At 46.9% G+C, this 22,193-nt stretch overlaps 1 long non-coding RNA gene across 1 annotated transcript in view; it reads left to right on the top strand.

Moving 5' to 3' along the window:
* The window catches only part of LOC114861406 (uncharacterized), a 32,883-nt gene extending 12,996 nt beyond the window's left edge, over positions 1–19,887 (top strand). Inside the window, exons 2-6 of the long non-coding RNA XR_003786786.3 lie at positions 7,940–8,088; positions 8,262–14,346; positions 14,477–14,816; positions 14,915–15,845; positions 19,212–19,887. This is a non-coding gene — a long non-coding RNA (uncharacterized LOC114861406). The remainder of the gene's footprint in view (positions 1–7,939; positions 8,089–8,261; positions 14,347–14,476; positions 14,817–14,914; positions 15,846–19,211) is intronic.
* Positions 19,888–22,193: the final 2,306 nt, after the last annotated feature.

Here is a 22,193-nt window from a genome sequence, read left to right as displayed (position 1 = left end):
GATGGAGCCCAGTAAAGGAACGGATCCAATCCGCTTGGGTTGGACCTTCTGTCGGTCCACAAACCCACAGACACAGTGGAGCAGAGTCGGCTCCTCCTGTTGAAGTACAAACATGGAGGTCAGCTGGCAGCGTGCACTGCCAGATACAGTAAGGGGGCGAGTTTGGATGAGAGCGTGCGTGGGCTGGTGCAGACAACACACTGATTGTACTTCTCTGACATCCTTCCTTAAATGTTGTTATGCTCAGTCACAGTGAACGAGAACAGTCCCCGTGAAGGAGCTGAATAGAGGAAATACTATTTGGGAAACAGGTTGCTGAGGCAGCTAAACGTTCTGCTAATTGCATCAGTTGGGTAAAAAAGAACCAATCTGTAATAAAACACGTTTCCTCTATTAAAGTCATACGGTGACATTTTCTATCAGCGGCACACAAACACATACACACATATTTAACCTATGACTGAGTCACAATGACTGAGTGTATGAGCTGCTACTGTAACACACTACAGTAGCAGCTCGTACATTAGTACAGTAGATCCTGACCCCCCCCCCCCCCCACTCTGGCATGTAAACAACATAAACATTAAAGTCATGATCATAAACAATTAGTGTAAACACTTCAATATATTCAATAAATAACCAGATCCTATTTACTGTGGGAATTGTGCCGCTTCCCTCTCTTCGCTCTGCTCCAACTTGTTTGTCTAGTGTCACTTTATTTGGTCTGTCTTTGTATATGTTTAAACATATTTGTAGACAAATGTGACTCGCACTGACCCGACGAAAGTAATTAATAGTACAATAATATTGTTGCGGCTTTCCCGCGTAACACTCTCTCTCTGGAGCGCAGGACACGCGTGTTTAACTAAAAGGTGGACGCGAACACGCGTGCCACTGTAATTAGAGAAAGAGGCGTGCGCTCATGTGAGAAAGACCGGGCCGGTAGACGGCGGGGAGCGAAGGGAGGGGGAGGAGGGGTCTGTCCGGCCGCTCTCCCGGCCGCCCAGACGCGAAGGCAAATAAGCAGAGGATGAGGAGGGGAGTGAGGGTTATGGGTTACCCACACACTGTGTCTGCGTGATCAAGCAACTGGTGGATTTCACTGAGTGAAACATGCTAAAAGTCTGGGCCGCATTGCTCTTAAGGCCATGTTTGTGTCATCTGGGCTGCTGGGTTTGGACTAAGGGTCTTGTGTGTGTTTACATACAGTATCAGTACTTTCTTTAGTGTTTTACATTCATTTGACATCAGTAGAGCCAGAAATCTCGAGGTCTCCGAGGCAACGAGGTGAAAGCGCGAGCCCCGTCGCACATCTGTAACAGCATCTGTGGTGAAAGTGCTGAATCAGAAAGTGCTGTACGTCTCTCCCGCTTTAACACTGAACGTCACTTGGAACAGGGAGGAATATTTCTGTTACGCGAACGGGCGAGGGAAACAACGAAACGCGAAGGAGTCGGGTAAAAGAGCAGCGGTAATGATTATCAGAGCAGAACGCTGCATAATTCAACTCCATCCTCCTGGGGTGGTGGTGGGGGGGGGGGGGGGGGGGTGGAAGCACGAGAAGCGGCGGAGTGCGAGAAGCTGGAACGTGGGCGAGGGATGGAGGCAGAGAGAGAGGAGCACGGAGAGGATGAGAAAGTGTGGCAGGGGGTCAGGCCGGGAAGGAGAGGGCGGAGGGAGGGAACTTCCTTTTTTATTTGACCCATTTTCATCAGTACTGTATCAGTCAGGCTCTGAGTTACTTTGGCTATGAAATAAATCAATTAGGTTAGAATCTCTGTATCAGGTCTTTGTATCAGACAAGTAGCGACTTGCTTGACCAGCTCCCAACATCAGTACAAAACATTTGAAAACATGCAACTAACTCAAACTGTCTATAGACTACATGTAAAACGTAGAAATATTTTATGATGGGGGACATTACTATTCTAAGGTGTGCACGTTTACACGTGCAAATTCAAGCTGCACGGCATAAATGGGTTCCAGTCGCCTCACAGCCTGATTTAGACATCAGGCTCTTTGGTCCGGCTGGAGTTTGTTGTTCCTGGAGAAATATATGGCGAGCAATACATAAACACGCATCATGCTGTAATAATCACGTGCCTCGTTTCATTCCGGTTGTTGGGATTTACCCTTCCATGATATTCTGTTTGGCTGAAGAACCTGCAGGATAAATTGGCCAGAAGCGCTCCGTCCCCAGGAAGAGGCATCTGCGCAGCAAAGCGCTGGCGCGTTATGAATTAGCCAAGGTTAATGAAGGCTTTTAAATTTTTCAAAAGCCAAGCGCCTCCAGTCCGAGGCGTCTCCCGCGAGAAGCATCACGGGGTCCGACTGGGGAAGTGCTAAGGTAACAAACACAGATGAAATAGGAGCAGAATTATTGAAATATAATTTTGTAGGTTGTATACTTTTTTACTATACATTGGTGCACAGGAAAAACAAAGAGAGCAAGGACAGGATCCCTCGTTCTGTTCATACAAAACATACAGAAAGTTAAAGAAGTGATTTCGTCCCTGTCCACACAATAAATAGTAGCCTCACGTCCGTCAATCCTCCGCCCAACAATACAAGCCAGAGGGGTGGTTTACCTCCAGTTACATGCTCCTACTTTTTTAAACACCATCTACACCCCCCCAACCCTCTTCTTCTCCCCTTACTGCATTCTTCCGTGCCTATGTGTGTCAGTATGTGACAGTGATCCTTGGCCTGGAGCTGAATAGGACTAGGAGGAGATGTGCAGAGGACAAACGGGAAAGAACCGTGCTGGACTGGTGGTTTCAAAAAGAAGGTATATAAAAGTAAGACAGATGAGGCAATGGGGGGGAGGAAGATGTGAGGGTCAAAAACAGGAAAGAGAAAGCAGGTGAGACAAGGACACAGAGAGGAGGAGAAGGAGGAGGAGAAGAGCTTTTACTCCTCTCTGGATCAGATTTCAGCCCAGTTTCACGGGTCATCGCTTTGCTTTTTACCCCAGTTTCACACACGGGGCACATGGAGCGAGGGAACGTGGGTGATCCGTTGAGAGTCTGCTGGGAACTAGCAGCTTCAGGGTAAATTCAAAGGACAGCTAGGTTGGACGAGCGACGGCCGATAGCACTTTCCCACTATCCCCTCTGCTCGCTCCCGTCGCTAATTAGCATACACAGACAAACAGGGCATCTGTTGTAAGGGGGCAAGTCCAAGGCCACGGATCACTAACCTGAAGCATGAGCAAGCATGTAGCGAGTCACAGAAACGGGAGAGGAGGGCGAGAGGACGATATGGGGGGAGGCGGAAAGGGACGAGGGGACAGGTGGAGGAAGGGAGGAGCAAACGGAGGAGGGTAATCCAAGGCCGCAGGTTTAGTTTACCTGTCGTGGCAGCCAGACGGCAGGAGAACCACTGCATTAGATCACTCGTCCAGATAGGAGAGAGAGAGGAAAGTAAAGACAGGGTTGGGGGGGGGGTATTTGTGTGTGTATGTGTGTAAAAGTGTACAAGAGCGCAAGAGAGTTGTCGGGTTAGATTGCCCGATCCGATAAGTCGGCAGTTCCCATACGGGAGTGGGAGGGCAACAGGTAACACTAGAATAAGTGGTCCTCCTGGAATAAATAAAGGCTTTTCTTCAGCGGGGAGGGAAAGGGGGGTGGGGGTGGGGAGGGGGAGGGGGACCCGGGCCCGGTGGAACTGAAACGTTTATAAGTGAGCGGCGGTGCTTTAAAGAGTTCCAGCGGCATCTTGAAACGTGGTTGAATGATTATGAAGCTGAAACTGCTCTCCTTGTTGCGTTCAAGGGCCGAGGTTCATTTATTCGGACGTTGATCACCTCCTCTTTGCTGACTGTGATTTCAGTTTGAACCTAGAGGTACTTTGTGCATTTTAGAACCTTTTCATTTCATGTAATGATTCAACTGGCGGCTGACTGGTCTTTGCTTCAGTGACTGCAAAGAATCAACTAAAGTCTTACTAGCGCACAACTCTGGTTTGGAAATGGTTTAAAAACAGCGTTTTGTGTCCTTCGACTGGACGAGGAGAAGCAGAGGGTCGGTGAACTATTACTGCAACTGAACAGCACCGTGCTTTTATCCAAAGATACTGGTTCTGATTAAGCCACGGTCATAAAAGTGCAAGCTGAGAACGGGGGGTTGTACAATAGAAAGGAAAAGGGTGTTGGCCGGCGGAGAATAAGTGGGAATGCGGCGTGACGAAAACAGTGTGTGATCAACAGTGGAGGTAAATGCAGACAGGAAGGGTGTAATGCGCCAGGACAAAGTGTGTTGTGTAGCCTTGGACAGAGAGATGATTTATGAAACCTCTCCCACATGCTGTACCTGACGCTGCCTTCGGTTTCTCACACTCAGCTGTAATAGGCAGGGCAGCGACCTGGAGGTGTTATAGACTAAAAAGTGGAATCGGATGGAGTTTATTTATTACAACGATGAGGGCTGATGAGAATCCGCTAAGTCGCTCCTCAAAGGCCGCCGAGCCTGTGACAGCGAGTCGTTCTGGAACACAAAGCAGCTGTCTTCCGGTCCCACCTCGGGGTGAGTGATGCCGGCCGCCTGGGGTCCGTTCCAGGGTGTGGCCGGGTGGGATGCTCCTCGGTTGAAGCCAACGCCCAGATTGGATTATTGCAGGAAACTCTGCTGATGCATGTGTTTGCTGTAAGTTCTTCGGGGTAAACAGCTGAATTATTAATCCCCCCGCGTCCCGCTGCTGTCGCGGCGCGCTCATAGCTGCGGCGATCCCGCTCCGCCTTCCTGCGAGACAGGCCCCAAACCAACACTGCGGTCGGAACAGTAAGGTTTCTATATAATTACACTCCCAAGTGATTTACTGGAGGCCATAAAAGTTTATATACATTGAAGTGGTGCAACTCAAAATGAGCTAATATCTCTTTGTTATGTTAGCTATTACAGCTATTAGCTTCATCGCTAATAGCGGCCTGGTCCGCGCCAGCTGATCAAAACACAACAGATCGGCCCTCGGGAAGCTGTTGAGCAACTTCGGAGTAAGGAATTCGTCCAGCTCGGGCCCCGCGCTACACCTGGTGACTCACGGAGCCCCAGCGCGTTCTTCATCACGTGTCACTTACGTGTTTTGGCTGGAGATAATCTTTAGCGCCGGCTTTTGTTTTCTTTGCACCATTCTTCGAACCTCCAGGGCTTTGGAGCTGCGGTCGCTACTGAAAGCCGCCGCCCGCTCCTCTCGCATTCAGCTGTATTTGACTGCGTCGGGGAGAGTTTTTGTGTCACAAAGTCAAACGTCTATTCAAGCTTTATTTGCACAGTGGATTTCTTTTCTCCCCCCAGTACCCTCCCTGCTGCTTCTTCTTCTTACCAGTTGTACAGGATGTGTGATTGGCGGGTCTTTATTGAGACATACGGCGATGGGGGGGGGGGGGGGGGGTCGTATGTATGTGTATACACCTCCCAGCGATCTTTTCTGCCAAGAAGTGCAGTTACCAAACACGGTTCGACTTTTTCCACTGTTGCACAAAGCGATTTGATAAGTGGCCGTTTAGGGTGCGATTACGTGTCGTCATAAAAACGCGTGCCCAGACTAATAAAGTGGGACTGATGGAGGGTAAATGCACCTACATGCAAGATTTAAAAACATGTTTCATTACAGTTGGCAGGGAGGAAAGAAAGAGAGGAGGGGGAAAAAAGGGGGAGAAAGTACAGTTTGAAATAGAAGTCAGTCACTCAAATGGAATTCAAGATGGGGTTAAAACGCTGCCAGTGGACGGAGGTAAAAGTTGATAACGCGTACCTTTTATGAGCGTGGGCATTTTTTTTAATCCTGTGAGTGTAGTGGTGATGGATTTAGGCTGACTCAGCAGCCGGGCTCCAGGTTTGTGTATAAGAGTGAATTGAATTAACAGACTGGCAAAGACAGTTGTTTCTGAGGCAGAACAGCTATTTACCGTAGCTATGGACAGTGTTTATTTGAACCGTTCTCTGGTGTTTGTACATCGACCGTTGCTTCATAAACCCTTGCTGTGCTGTGGGTCTGAACAGAACCGTGGGACTGGATCTTATCTTATCTTCTACCTTTTTTATAAAGGGGGTTCCCTCTTTCGGTCTGTGTGTCAGCTGAGCCGTTCCACTCCCCGAGCGTCCTCTCGGTGGGATTCGCCTGGTGATGATTCCACCGGCTGCTGCTCCGTGCTGACATTTCACCCTCAGAACAGCCCAGAGGCCTTGCCCCCCGAGTCCAAAGTCTCGAAACGATGAAAAGCAGATTGATCAGGGAATTATCGACTCATCAAAATCAGTTTAACAAAGCAGAGAGAGTCTAGGAGGCAAAGACAGAGAAACTCCAAGGAACAAAGGCCAGAGGCAGATATCACAGACCAAAACCGCAGAATCCACATTACTCTCACAATAACGCTCCCAGCGCTGAGGCAGAACAGACTCAGGAACAGACTGTGTGCAACAGAATGTTTCTTTTTAAATTAAAGTCAATTCATCATTTTTGCCTAAAAGTTGAACTTTACCTCTGCCTCTCAAACAAACCACTTCTGTTTCACTCCCTGTAATTTCCCCCCTCTCCTTTTTAATTTTCCCAGGGGGGTGACCCCTGCTTCTCTTCCACATCCCTGATTCGAAACAAGAAGGACTGTAACCCCAGACACACACACACACACACACACACACACACACACACACACACACACACACACACACACACACACACACACACACAAACACACACACACACACACACACACACACACACACACACAGGCTAACTTCATTGCAGTGTCTCCGGATCAATTACTGAATTAGCATCTCAATCTCTCTTACCCGTCCATTCCTCCACACCCTGTGACTTTGCCGTACGTAATAACCCGCTCTAGTCCATGAGTGCATCCTGCTCTTTGACAAATGCGCCGATGAAATCACCACTCGCTTGTTCAGAAAACACTCATACAGCGGCTCTTCAGGTTTGGACCCTGCTTGCAGTGTTTGCACCCCAGGCCTGTAACCAGAGACAGTAACACTAGCTATACTTTAACCCTAAAATACGTTAGCCCTCCGCTCACCATTAGGTACATGTAGCTTTAGGGCAGCAGAGTCACAAAGATGCATTGGCAAGAACATCTGGATGTCTGTGTAAAATTAATTTGGTAAATGTCAAAACATTTTGGTCTGGACCAAAGATGAGATCAAACATTATCATCTCTGCCAAACCGCGCTGATGTTTTTAATATTTGTGAAACAGTTCCAGTTCCTTTTTGAGGATCTGATCCAAATCTGTGTATTATTTTTAGCACTTATTTCTCGTTTCCCATCATGTTAGTCCTACTTTACATCCAGACAATGTGGGGAACCGTTTCCACACCGGTTCCTTCGTAAAAACACATCTGTCTTGACTTCACGTTGCTGGCACAAGTCAGTCGAGTAGTGGATGGGAGGTGGTTTTGGAGTCGGGGAGAGGAGCACGCACGCGTTGTGCCCCGAGCGACAGCGGCTGCGCTAAAAGCAGTCCACAGGGCCGAGTCTCTCCATCCCACACACGCTCCTCCTCCGCCTCTCCCTCTGTCATCCCCTCCTCTATTTTGAGGCCTTGCTCTCCTCCCATCCTCACTCGTCCCAGACATGTCGGCCCCCCAAGGAAGACAGACACACAGCATGAATTATTTCCAAGGCGCTGTCCTGTGTGACGAGAAAGGGAGGAAGGATTTAGGACAGCGGAGTCCATTCGCTGTCACACAGCTGGAAGGAAATGGAAGAGGACGTCTTCTCCGATACCTTTACAATACCTCACTTCTTAACCTACATGCTGTTTACTTGTCTTCTTGTTCAGTAACATTCTAAGCATCATAACAGCTGCAAGTTGTTGTCCTGTAAAAACATCCTCCAGAATTCAGCTACTTCCGATCATTTTATGGGTAATGACCCAATTGTACAGAATATTACATTGGTGATTAAACTTAACTTAATTATCGTTTCAGCTTAGAGAAACAAACAGCATCATCATCATCATCAGCGATCATCAGTGATGGTAGGCATGAGATGAAGGACAAGAGAGATAATGGGGAGAAAGTAAAGGTGTGGGAGCAGCCATGTCAAAACTACGTCTGATGGGAAGATGATGTATGAAGTGAGGCTACATTTCACTTTTTATTGCATTTCTGCTCTTTTTCCAACCATGAAACCTTTGTCTCTTGAGTGTTCTTTCTCCAGCTACAGTATTTTTTTTTTCCTTTCACTCGATTGCTCTTATTTTGACAAGGTGCAATATGAAAAAGTCTGTTTGTCTTCTCCTCTCCGCAGATCCGGCGATGAGAGACCGGTCGTTTGGTTTTCAGTTCTCTGGAGAGAAAAACATCTGAGATTTCAACACCCAGTGTAAAAGGCAGTAAAACTCCCAGCTAATCTTTTCCCCAGCACTTTTTGCTATTGTGACGACTTGCCCGTCAGGCACAAGCCATCGGATGACAAATTGGCCTGAACAGACGCAGTGTCTAATATTTCTATTGCACGCTTTAATCCAGCCATTATGCTCCCAGACCCTCCACAGCCACTGCAGATGCACCCGAGCCTGTGCTGTGGCTGGGCGTGTGGGACAGTAGCTGTTCTGGACAGGGGAAAATGACAAACTGCCGTTTCCCACGAGAGAGACACTTCTGAGAAGAGGCTGTGGGACCGAACTCGGCCTCTCGCTGACAACAGAGTCATCTGGAATCCGCATCAAGATTGTGGGACGCGACGAACAAAAGCGCACGAACCGTCGCAGATCGTGGCGTTTTGGACTTTCCGACCCAAATACAGCACCTCGTCGGGTTTTCGGGCTCGGTGGATCGCGACTGTCGCATATCAGCTGGGAATGACTCTTAAAATCTTTCCCATGTGCAGTGGACGACTGATGCTGAGCCGACATGCTAATGCTGTCTGCTGATTTGTGCACAGAAGTCCCCCCCCCCCCACATACAGTACTGTATATATCCAACAGCTACTGTAATGGTCAGTAACGTGCACGATCCGAGGGTGTTGATTTGTTTCGGGCTCGTGCTTTGTGCCTTTTGATTCATCTTGGCTGAAACCACACTTCTAGTGAGGGCCCTGTCATAACACTGTTAAATCACCTCCATTTATAGACATTTATGCCCTCTCCAGCTTTATGCTAACCATCCTTATATGTTCAGTTCAACATTTATAAAGTAAAGACATTTGTTGAAGCTCTCGTCTTAATCAGGGCTAAAATTAGAAATTGATAAGCCGCGGAGCATGAGTAATACATCGTCTTTATATAGATAGTGGGAAAGGAAAGAGAGAGGGAGAGACAAAGTAGTGGGACTCAGTCCCAGGCCAGTGGGAGAACATGTGGCCCTGAACCAGTGGGAACAAACGTCCAGGAGAACTGCTGCTGATTAGACACAAAATGCTTAGAACACTCTCAACACCCAACTGAGCATTTTTAATGTGTTTCCGCTCCTCTGGAAAGTGCACGCTCCGACTGGCCCTGAACGCAACGTACCGTATACAAGGATATACTGTACGGGCAAGAGTCCGGTGACTTCAGGGACGTTGCGCTCGCACGCCACCGTTGAGCAGCAGCCTTCGGGACTCTTCTGTGAAGCTCCTCTTTGTTGACGCGCTTAGTTTGGCGTTAAATGGCTGGATACCAAACGTTTCATTGTTCCGAGGCCGCCGTTAATAAAGGGGGCCTAAGTTTTAAGTGCACGCTGCTTTTGGCTAGTCCAGATCGTGTTATGTAACTGGGGCTTCAATAGAGAAAGTCTTTCATGCACACGTATATAGAGGCCACTGTGAGTAGTTGAGGTGATCTGAGGCCTACTGAAAGACTGTCGATTGTTGACAGAACCCTATCAGCATTCATTTGGAGTCACGTGTCCAATATTCACCAGTTTATTAATGATTTGCTCTTTGACTGGGATGGAGACAGTTGGCTTTTGGTGTCCTGCTGCGTAACTTAACTGATAGTAATTATTGACATAAAAGCTGGTCTGTGTTCAGGAGAAAGTCTCGGCTGTTACAATAAGACTCTGTTGCCGGCCCTTCGTGAACCTCGTGAGGAGCGCGTAGCCACGGTACGGATTTCATAACAGCTGTTTGCATACGTCACTCCCTGAATCTACACATCGTTGCTTTGACAGTCAGCCCCCAATAAAGCACGGGTCGGGGGAACAAAAGCAGGAAACAGAAGGGTGAGATTCACCAAAGCTTCTCAGAACTTTTCTTGGGCGAAGTCAAGCCCGCGGCCACACATCTGTTCACCGACGAGGACTCGATCACCCTGATGGGATGACCGGCGCGTTCCATCTCGTTCTCTCTCAGGTGATAAAATGGTGTAATATCTCTTTAGTTTAGTACCTACGTTCAGTGTCGCGCCATCTTCACCCAACGCAGGCTTCGCAAATCATTCAGAGGCCTCTGCTCTGCCTGGTCGATACTCACGGAAGTAACGGTTATGTAATGAGAAGTGCAATGAGAAGCATCTTTCATGACCGCTGTGCTGTCCCTAGGCTGCTATCACACTAAGAACCCATTTACACTTGACTAGAACAAAAGGGTCATCAGACACAGATACAGATTCTACTGATGTCTTATATATATATATATTGTCCATGAAAGCAAATTCAGATTCCAAATATAATGATGTGAGCTGGTTCGTGAGCCTCGCCGTCGTCCGACCACCCGGTTCCGGCCCTCGCTCTTTTTCTGGGCCCAAAACATTTGAACTGTCCGCTAATATGCTGCCATGCACCTCGGCATGACGCCAGGGAATGTTGAACTACATTAAGGCCGTGATTGTGAAATTACAATCTAGGAGGATGTTCTACAGTGATTTGCAAGCCTCTGCTTGGGTAGGTGAATATCTGCGAAGCAGGAGACTCCCCCTCCGCTTGAAGTGTCTCTTTTTGTGAAAAGAAAAGTTACCTTGTGCCTCTTTCACAGTTTAGGAGCCGAAGGAAACAAAACGCTCGCTGTTCATCTCTTCAGAATGGCTCTGAGCAGATGATCAACCTGCCTTGAGACAGAAACATTCACTAATAAAGGTTTATGTAAGTCCTTTTTCTATTACAAATAAACAGTTATGATAGTGTATGACAGTGTTATAAACAATTTTAGGTCAAGAGAAGGTAAATCAGGAAGTGCTACCATCACAGTGCTAAATAGATATTAAGATCCTGCTTCAGCTTTTAATTTCACCTCAGTGCACTTTTTGTTTCCAAATTCAGACATATGTTTTATATTTGATGATGAGACGAGGCTCAGAACAGGGTGCGGGGCTCCTGTCCCCGTAATGGTGCCGCGTCCTTCTGCTGTTGTCGTGACGATGCACAGGATGCTCGCAGAGTAATCCACCGGGGGGAAGTAGAGATGAGTGTTAATCACCGCTCATCTGACAGATTACACACCCAGACGCTCCACATGCATGTGTTTATCGCACATTAATAAATTCTGCTTCACTAAAGTGTATAAGATAAGCTTTTAAAATGCACGTGCCCCTGAGCTCTATACGATTCTCAGCAAACAGCTGACGGAAACTCAAATCAGACACTTCTTCGGCACGTGAGCGCACACTGGAACGTCTGTTTCTCTCCGGGTGAACGCAGACATAATCCGGAGGTCATAATCTAGCAGAGAGGTGGCGGAGTGAGCCCTTAATCCTCCTACGGCATCATCACGGGGGGGAAGCTCCCGCCATCGTTAACCACCCCCCCTCCACCCCCCCAACTGGAGGGAACACATCCGTTTGGGCTTTGCGCTAACCCTTATAATGTGATGAAGGGGGAAGCGTGGTGAAATGAACAGTGTGAGAGAAGACAAAGTGCATGTAGACGGATCTGGATCCGCCGATTGGATTCATCTCCTGAACAACAGACATTCATTCATGAAGTGGTCTGCGCGTCACCACAGTGTCCTCTAGCACTTGTCCCGGTGGAAGCCTGTCCAACGTGACGTCAGAACATCTGGACCCCTACGGGCTCCTTCTTCCCTGTTTACTACTGTATGTGAACATATGTTTCCTTAAACGCACCTCCCTGAGTCTAAAGACTTCCTCATCCATCAGTTTTGAAGCATATGAAGCTGTTGAACTAAAATGCATCTTATTTTTCTCCATGCACCTTCCTTATAGTTCAGCCCTGGGAGGGCACTGGACACTCGGTGGAGCTGCAGCTGTGCTAATTTAATGTCAGTGCATGATGATTCCTCAGTCGAGGCGCTGGTTGAGATGAGATAGCGCCTGGTGATGGTGCGTCTTGATACCGCGGGCGGAGTTTGACGTGCTTGCGAGACTTGCGGAGGACAGAGGATGTTATATAATAAAGGTTTCAGTCGCTCGTAAAGAGAGTTCTGTGGAATGCCTTTTTTTTAAGGCCTTGTGGTCGTACCGGCTGATAAAACTGTTTTAGGTGCGGTAGATAATGGTCCCCTTAAGAGAGAGCTTTGGACCAGACTTGAGAGTTGTTAGGAACAGAGGCGGCTTTTGTAGATTGAGGGGGGTGGGGGTTCCATTAGTGTCAAATATATTTAAAGCTTTAAAGTCGCTGGCAAATTATAAAGCCACAAACCGGACAACGGTTCTGTTGGTCTGTGAGCGTGATCATCCCGCTAATGATCAGGTCGCCATGGAGACGGCCTCAGGAGCCGGCGGGGTTCTCACGGTGAAGCCTCGCGGTCCAGACGGTGATCGGGCCCCGCGCCGACTTTACCCCGAACGACAGCAGCCATCAGCTCAGCGTCATGTGAACGCAACAGCCTTCGACCCCTTCTGACGGCGGCGAACATAAACTATTCAGAAAGGTGATGAGATTCGGCGACCTTTTTCTTATTATAGCGCACTCCCGTCTTCATCTAACTTTAACTCCCTGCCATGTTCGCATCGGCTTTATTTACTGCTCCATAATCCTAAAGGCCCCGTTATGGAAAAATAACTTTTTCGGGCTTCTACACAGACACACGAATAATGGATTGTAATTTATTTTCCTAAATTTGTTTAGGTCTGTGAAGGGAAGCGTAGAGAGTCCTTTAAGTATTTCTGCTGGAAGACGTTCAAGTATTTGTGAGTGATTACTCCTGAATGGGAACAAGCAGCCGCCTCCTCCTCCTCCTCCTCCTCCTGTTGAGCGTGATTTGGGGGGAAACGCCCTCGTGGCTCCTGCTGCATTTCAGCCATTCGGCCGCTTACCGTCATCACACACGGCGTCCTCACCCACAGGGACAGCATGATCTAACGCTAATTAAATAAGCGCTCAATCTGGAGGTGGATAATGGAGAAGAGGAAGAGCAGACGGCAGATAATGAAACAACATCATTGATTTAATCCAAATGTTGAGAAATGGAGTATGGAACGATGTAGAACAAAGGAGACACTGGACATTAGGACGGCTTGGTCACGGTACCGCTGGAGTTCTGGCCATCTCCTCGTCTCTATCCTTTCACCCGCGTCCGTGTTTGTGTATCTCTCTCCATCTGCCTGTTGTTGTTTTCCGTTTTCCAGATGTGTGCTTGAACCGCGCCTGTTTAGGTTTTGTTCTTCTTCCAGGTTGTCACAGCGCAGACGGGGATCAGATGAGCGACCTGAACCCGATTGGACTCGTAATAAAATTATCAAAGCCTTCATCGAATCCACGACAAGCCGCACAAATTTGGAGGGTTGGAACAACAAACATGATACTCAGGGATTGCGGGAGACCTTGGAGGAGCGGTGACAGGTTTAAAAGGAGCCATAAACTTAACTTAGGATTTAAAGTGAGGCCCTGGCAAATTTGCAGTCACAGGATGAAGAGGTCAGAGCCAGAAACGGGCCTGCTGTAAATCTGTGGCTTTGTTTGTTGCGTTTGATGGATGGTACGCACATGTTTAGAGGAGTGTTGCACGCTGGCTTCATACACAACACTGAGAGCAGCTTTTTACATAACTGACAACATCTGCACGGACATGAATGATTATAAAGACGTGACTTTGACATTGCCTCAGTGACTGCTGATGCAACCGATAGCGGTTATCTCCTCGTCTCAAGGTTGTTACCAGCTACACACTTGATCATGTGGTCAGCGTCACGATTATAAGAGTCTGATATTCGTGGTGTTGTTGTAATTTACAGGCAGAGCAGTGTCTGACTTTCTGGAGACGCGCCTCTGAATCAGCCACAATGATCTAAAGATTGCTTACAGGGAATCTGATGCCAAGATAAAGTCAGATGTTTCCACTTTATATTTAGCTATTATGATGTGTATAGTGCAGTTGTCCACCAGGTGGCGTGATTGTAGTACAGTTGGACCATCAGAAGAGCAGAGGGGAGGTCAAATGGGTTCATACTGCTACAGCCGCAGCACTTCCACCACCCTGTGGTTTTAATGGCGGCTCTAGAGCAGCTGTCGGAAATGTAAGGCTCTTATATTGAAAAATCCTTTTCAAGTACGTTTTTGCATAATGTTTCCCTTAAACTTAAAATAAAAGCGTTGGATATATAAGCGGCCATAATCCTATTAGTCAACACATTTCCTGTCTTGCAGCCGCAGTTCAGACGCACGAGCTGCAGATCGTTCCTACACTGGCCTGAAACGTGTCTCCATTCGGTCTCTGTCCAGTAGAGGGTGCACACGGCCTTCACGTCAAACGGTCCGTTTCAGAGGAAACCATGCATCACATGGGCCTCTCACTGACTCATCGGTGCGGTCAGTCACGCTGAGTCATGCTGGGAGTCATTCCCGAGCCCTTGCACCTGACGTGATTTCATCTTCCGCCTGTCGGGGAACGCGCCGTGAGGATTTCAGCGCAGATCAAACAGTGTTATGGATCTAGCAGGACACGCACCAACACACTCCCACAGATGATCAAAGCCACGCATTAAAAGTAATCCTTGACCTACAGTAGAATTTGATATTGTCATCACATCGGAATCAGCTTTTATTTTGTAGACAATTACATTTATAGCAGGTTTATTTTCTTAGATGTCTTGAATTAAGCAAGAACCTGCCTCCACTCTGGACTTCATGGCTCCACTGCCACGATGATATCCCAGGATGCCTTTCTGTCCATTCCATGACCACCTTGCAGTCATCGCGTATCTGTCACGACACCCTGAACCACATAACGAAGCAGAACATCTGGGCTTTGAGGTAAATCACAGGTCGCTCTCCAGCACCGCTGCCCACGGACAAACAGGGAATGAATCAAAGTTCTTTTCTAGATGCGGCAGAAGTGTTGACTTGCGTGGTGCATGTTTTTTAGATGTAAAATCATTAGGGCGTCCCCAGCAAGGGAACAGAGGATCAGAGGGGTGACAGAGCTGCTGGAACCATCCACCTGTTGTGATGCGTGTGTTGTGATGGGATCAGCCAAGAGCTCAGTGAACTCCCACACAGGGATGTAGGAGGGGAGGGGGCGTATATGGTGAGAATAGTATCAATGGTTAGAGCCTATTAGGATCCCAGATGTTTCAGGTTAGTGGATGCAGCTGGACGTGTGCTGTCCATATTGAGCTATAGGATCAGGAGGACAGGAGTGATCCGAGGTAAATGAGCCTGTGTGACCTGTGACTTACCAAACAATTCACGTTATCAGAAATGCCTTTGCTGCAATACGGGAAACTTGGCTGTGCAACTATTGCACAGACATTCATTTCCGTCCAGTTTAGCACAAAACAGAATCATCACTTACTTCTGCATCAAACAGATTCCATTACACATTTCTTACTTACAAGTGCTTCCTCAAAACAATGTCACCTTGTGATTCAGAACAATGCAGCTCTTCTGAAGAATCGGACTGACTGACGCACGCTGGAGTTCAGATTGGCTGCTCAGACAGCGTTTTGATAAATGATTCGGGACAAGTGGCGCCACCTCCGCTGACCCCTCGAAGACCCTTCGAGACAAGGTTCAGGTACCGCAATGCACTGATGATAGCGGATTTAGGTAGATTGAAAGTAACACTGATTTTTAGGCCTTCCTCGTGTGACGGGGGGCTTTTCAAGAGTCATGCAGCGAGCTTGTTTACCCGTGATGCTTGAATCCAGCCTGAGCTACAATTACTGTACATAACATCGTTAAGGTGGGCAGAACAACTGGGTGGCACATTGGGCTCTGTGGGTGCTTTACAGTAACACCAGCACCCGCGTGTTAATATGGATGCTAGATCGCTAGCATCCATATTAAATGCAAATGAGCTCTGAGAGGCAAACAGCCTTAGATGGTGAGGACTAGTTTTTCCTTTTGTCTTGAGTCTTGAACCTGCGTGTCAGGTTAATCCATTGCCTCGGCTTCCTGCTGCGCTGCGCTCCCAGAACACAAAACCCACACTCAGATAGCGACACAATAGCTGGAGGCAACAAGCTCTCTGCGCGCTGAGGAAACATCACCTCGGCGAAGGCAGCTTCAGTTCATTCCAGTGTTTTTCCCCTCACTGAGCAGCCACTATGCCCAGTCCAAACACAAGGCACTGCCCACGTTAGTGCCAGCGCTGAGTGTTCACTTTATCCATGTCAATTCCTTCTGTGTTCTCGAATCTCCACAACGAAGGTCACTGGGCCATGATATGAAAGTATAATAATATTATATCCACAGACAAATATTTACTGGCGATGGAATGTTTGCAGATTTACCACCAACTGTACTTTTACTCGCACAAACATTCCTTCAAGCAGGAGTAATCTTATTGGCGCAGCTGCGTGCTTGCACTGAAATGTGCCGGCTCAGCAGGAGAAGTAACACAATAGCGCGTTTACAGCAGGTGCAGCATTGTCCGGCTCATGTCACTGAAGCATAAAGGGGAACGCGGGAGCGTGGCCAGGTGAATCGGCTCGCCTCACTTTGGGCAGAACACCTTCGTCCCTGAGCCCCCGGGAACCGAAGCGGTCGTGGAACGCGGAGAGGAGCAGTTGCTGTAGTTAAAACATCCCCGTGCTGCATCTTTTCAGCCGCTTACTGTAACTTTGTCCTGCCTCTGGGGCATCATGGAGAAGCTTGGCCAAATATCTCACACAATATGTTAACGCCAGTGTTTGTGCGTGCGTGCATTATTGAAACCCTATATCTTCTACAGCTGTCAACAACTTCACACAGGACAAATCGGCGGCTTCCGCTTGCAAGCGTCTAACAATTTCATTACCGCTGCTGTTTTTAGTTCCCTTCCCATCCGTGGTAGGAGTTATGGTTCTCTCTCTCTGTCTCTCTGTGGTGCTGAGGCTACGTGAGCCTCCACACACCACCCCGTGGGATGAATTAAACGCGCCTAGGAGGAAAAAGAGGCGGGAGCGATGAGAGCTGGGTGTGTCCAGGTGGACGTGACTCTGCTCACGCTGAACCACAGCTGTTTCTGCCTCCCTGTCGTCTTCTTTTCTCTCTCTCTCTCTCTCTCTCTGTCGTTCCTCCATCCTGTCCTTGTCCCGGCTTTTCGAATCCCCCATCATCGTCTCTGCCCTGCGTTTTACCCACTTCTCATTCGTTTCCTCGTTCCTCTTTTGGCCCCTGTTTCGTCCTTTTCGCTCTATCCTGATGCTGGCGTGTCTGCGGCCCGGGGCAATCCTATTAGTCGGCGATTGCTAACCCATTACCTTAGCAAGGCTTTGCAAAGAGTCAGGGCAGGAAGTCACTGTTGCCCAGTCACCGTAGGCACCTTGGCAAAACTTCCTCTTTTGAGATTTGGCTCTTTTATAGCCCAGCAGCTAATCGGGCGTCTATTTGGGTCCACGGGGATGATGGTGACAAGGTTCACTGTGGCTTTATTCGCTGCAGCAACAGTTAGAAGGTTTTTAGCAGCAGACCATGTAACAAAATGCAAATGCACCACATTATTATAACTATTTCCTCTTAATCCACTTTCCCTCAGTAACTTCCCGGTGCTGCCCTCTGTTTCTGTCTTCTTTCCAAAGACGTCAGCTGTGATCCAGCTCGCAATGGCAATGTAGAAGTTTATGTCTCACCATCCAAGTAGGCCGATAACTCACCGAAACTCCCCAGTGTCCACTCTCGGCTCATTATGTTTATGAAGTAGCATCATTTTGGTGACTGGTCAGCCATCCTTCCTGTGGAGGCACCTTCACTTTTTTTTTACATCTTAATCACATGCCTTTGACATCACTTCCTGTTTCTCCTGCCTTGGGCTGATCATCATTAACCACATACACCTGGACTAAGAAACATATATACAGATTATGTAAGGACTCATCCACCACTGGCACTTTAACACTTTTTACAGCCTTTTTATACCTTGTTATTAAAGTTAATTTGCCTAGCAATTATTTTAAGGTTGGACTCAAGCATCTTTAAAATTTATTTTGAGGTGGAGATCTCTATCTGATCTTACTCATAACATAAACTGATGTGTCATCCATGTAGGTGTGGAGGTGGGTGAAACATTTCAGGTAAAAGAAGGTGAGAATAAATAGAACATGAGTAATCTGCGTCCTTGAAGGGAGTCAGTGCGTAATGTTACAGACAGATGAACTCTCATCCAGACAGAGCCTTTGTTGCTTGTAAATGTTCCCCGTGTCAGAGTACAGCTACTGTAAAAGTTAAAGTTCAGCGGAGAGGATTTGAAAACATATGAGGAGGATGCGAAACTGAACGGACAATAAGGAAGTAGGAAAGATTTTGGCATCAAAATGAAAACTCTTAAATATGAAAACCATCTGTGACGTTTGGAACGATAGGGAAATGGCCATGACTGTGGGATGAGTCACTGGAGTCCCACGATTAGGGCGATGGCGACAGAGATATGCAGAAGATCCCGTAAAACGGCTTTTATTCCAGTGCCAGTGTAATCAGGGATCACGGTTGGTCTATTTAATCCGCCGCGCTCTCCATTCAAGGCCCGCGGGATGACTTATCCCCTCCATTCAGCGCCAAATCTCCCCATCAATGGCCTCCACACAAAGGAGAGAGCGGGACGAGCTCCTCTCCAGCGTTCCGTGCATCCTGCTCTTAGCTGCTTAGCATTGGATTTAATGGCGCTTACAAATGAATGAACGCCATTCACAGGGCCAATTAGACGTTCTGTGCTGATGTGTTTGCATTGAAGAGCAGCAGAGGTGTTTTTGCACTTTGTGTCGTGTCCTTGCACGAGACGGCTCACCTGAAGCAGCCATAAAGATACAGCATCTAGTTATCACAGACCTACATACGCGTCTATCTGCACCGCACCTTGTACCCTTCACCAAGATATTTGATATGTTTGATCAATTCATGAACAATTTACTGTAAATATTGTCATAATAACGCCACGTATTGTGCCTGTTTCCTGTGTTTACAGTAAAGAGCAGCAGGGCCTTGAGACGTCAACTCGACCATGTTTGGTTCACTGCAGTAAACTTCCAATGTCCCATTCGCCTGTCGGTGAACAGGGAAGGGCCGCGAATACACAGGATTAGACATGTGAGGCAGCAATAAAGATATAAATGTGTATTTAGTAGCTGCACTCAGACGAGTGTGTGTGTGTGTGTGTGTGTGTGTATGTGTGTGTGTGTGTGTGTGTGTGTGTGTGTGTGTGTGTGTGTGTGTGTGTGTGTGTGTGTGTGTGTGTGTGTGTGTGTGTGTGTGTGTGTGTGTGTGTGTGTGTGTGTGTGTGTTTTTCAGCCATCACTGGCCTATATACACTTCATGATATTAGATTTAATCATTTACTTAGAATGAAATTGTGTTGAAAGGTCAGCGTTCAGTCAATGAGTTCATTTCTATGTGTTGTTATTTAGCCATTACATACCTGGCCTTTCCTCCTTTATTTATGTATTTTATATTTTTTAATATATATGTCTGTATTTATTTTATACATTAAAATGTTTTGCCTGCTTTTTCTTTAGTCTATTTATTTTATTAGTCTATCTGTTTATTTTAAGACTATTTAGATTAATTCCTGCTGTGGCTTCTACTATAATCCCTTATGTTTAGATAGCTACTGTGTGTCACTCTTTTGTTGTGTTTATGCTGATCAATGAACTGGAGCAAGCTCACCAGGTGGAGGAGGAACAACTGCTGAGTCATGATAAAGGAGCAACTAAAGCACACTCTGTTTCATCAATATGCATCTGCTGAGGAGAATGTGTGAATGAGGGCAATGTCAACAAGCCATGTCCAAATAGTCGGACTGATCTCTATTAGCCAACTGGGCCAGGATCCATTGAGCAGCATGCCCTTGGCCTGCTGATGGACACACACACATTCAAACACACACACACATGCAAACACACACACACAGACCTTGGTCAAAGCTGAATTAGGCATCTATTTGTGGAGCTGCTGGCTTAGTGCTGGCTGTGCACACCAACGCCATGTACCATTCACTGAGAATGACACAGCAGCAGCAGCGCTCTCCCACAGGGATTACATGAAAACACACCAGCATAGCCACCATTGGCAACACGAGGCCTGCGTGCGTGGCAACTGACACTTAGATGTCTGAGCTAGCTGTAATTATAGTTATGAGGAGCTTTTTAATCAGTCAGCATCTCAGGTGAGGGGAAAACAATCAAAACCCCAGAGCTGTTATGCAAGTAAAGCCATGTGCATAGGTAAATGTGCAACGTGAGCTTCAACATGCAAAGTCTAAATTCAAAGCAGGGTTCAGAGTTTCAGTGGTGCAGACTGCTTCAAAGCGAATGACAACCTGTCTGCATTTGCTCTAACTGACTGAAACCTTGAAAAGGGTGTACTTATTAATTAACGGCCTAATTGTAGGGTTATGGGAGAGTTAAACATCAGATAAGAGTGTGTGCGTGTGTGTGTTGGGGGGAGGTGCACTGAGTGGTGAACCTGACTGCAGTCACATAGCCACGCTGACCACAGGCTGGCCAGACAGAGCCAAGACAGCCAGTCTGTCCGTGATTCAGCCTGGAGGAAATACCACAGGGGCCTGGCAAACCAAACAGGCAAAGTGGGTGAGAGAATGCCACGACACCTCAAACCCTGGTGAAATGTCTGTCTGTGTGAATTACCATCTACGCGTCGTAGGTACGACGCCGAGCGATCAAGGGGACGAACATTTACTTTACTTTATAGGTTGTGTGGAGTCGTTGTGGTGTTTAGAGCCAAATGTTTCCCCTTTGGAAAAATGTTTCACGAAGGAGGAAAGAATCACATCGTTTGCTTAGGGAACGCGTGAGAAACGGCACGTAGGACTTTAACATTTTAATGGTGAATGAGTGCACAAATGGCAGAAATAAACCACCTCTAGTTATAAAACCTGAAGTAATGGTTGAAATTTAATACAGTGCTTAAACCTCTTGGTTTTTGACTCTTTAACAACATGTTTAATTCTTATGAACACTACACGTTTACGATGTGTTACAGGCGCCAAGCAGCACTTGGCTAAATGAATATTCATCACTATTCAAACCAGCGGTGACAGCGGGTCAGCACCACATCCAGCCACATCAGCTTGTGTTGTTTTGCAGCAATGTGAACCATCTCATTAGAACCTCGTTAACTTTTCCCTGACGTAATTCTACCCAGACTGGATTTTGCTTAAACCTCTAAAAGTCAAGTCGTTGTGAGGGCTTGATTTTAGCTAAAAGCTAAGGGATGCTGCTAAACTGTCCCCCGTGCCTGAAGTACAACAGTGACATAACCATACAAACGCCATTTATTATGAATTGATTATTTGTGTATTTTTCTTTATAGAGTTTTAATAGTATTTTTTGTTTTTGCATTTGAAATTTTGAGGATCCACCTCCACATTCTAGAAAAGTGGTTTAGATGGTGGAATACACAATGTCCTATAGATACTAGATACACAGGGCTACAAGTACATGAGAAAAAGATACCAGATATAAAGTACTAAGTGTACAAAGAAAAACAAAAAATTTAAAGAATATAGTTTTATTAGTAACAGATTGCAATACACAAAGCACCATAAATACAAGACAAAATACTACACTTGAAAACTGCAGACTAAGACATGAAATAAAAAAGTGGTCAAAGCTTAAACATTTGGAGTAACATGCATCAAATACACTGAACTATAGTATGACAATTAAACACTAGCACTAGTAGTTGCTGTGTGTAACATACAGGACAAAGCGATATGACAATATAAAACAGTTTATTTGTTCAACTAAATGACTACAGTAGAAGTAAACACAAAAATAAGCCTTACACTACCTGGATGATCCATCAAACACTGAGGAAGGAAGACCTCAGCTTCCTGTTCACTCTGGAGGAGACACAAAGAAACGTATTTGTTGCCTTTTGCATTAAAACTCCTTCACGCCCCTGCGTGTGAAGCGAGGCGTCAGACTGG

This window comes from Betta splendens, chromosome 9 (assembly GCF_900634795.4).
Source record: "Betta splendens chromosome 9, fBetSpl5.4, whole genome shotgun sequence".
Taxonomy (NCBI): Eukaryota; Metazoa; Chordata; class Actinopteri; order Anabantiformes; family Osphronemidae; genus Betta; species Betta splendens.
Note: the sequence above shows the minus strand (reverse complement) of the source record. Positions and strands in the feature narration are given on the sequence as shown.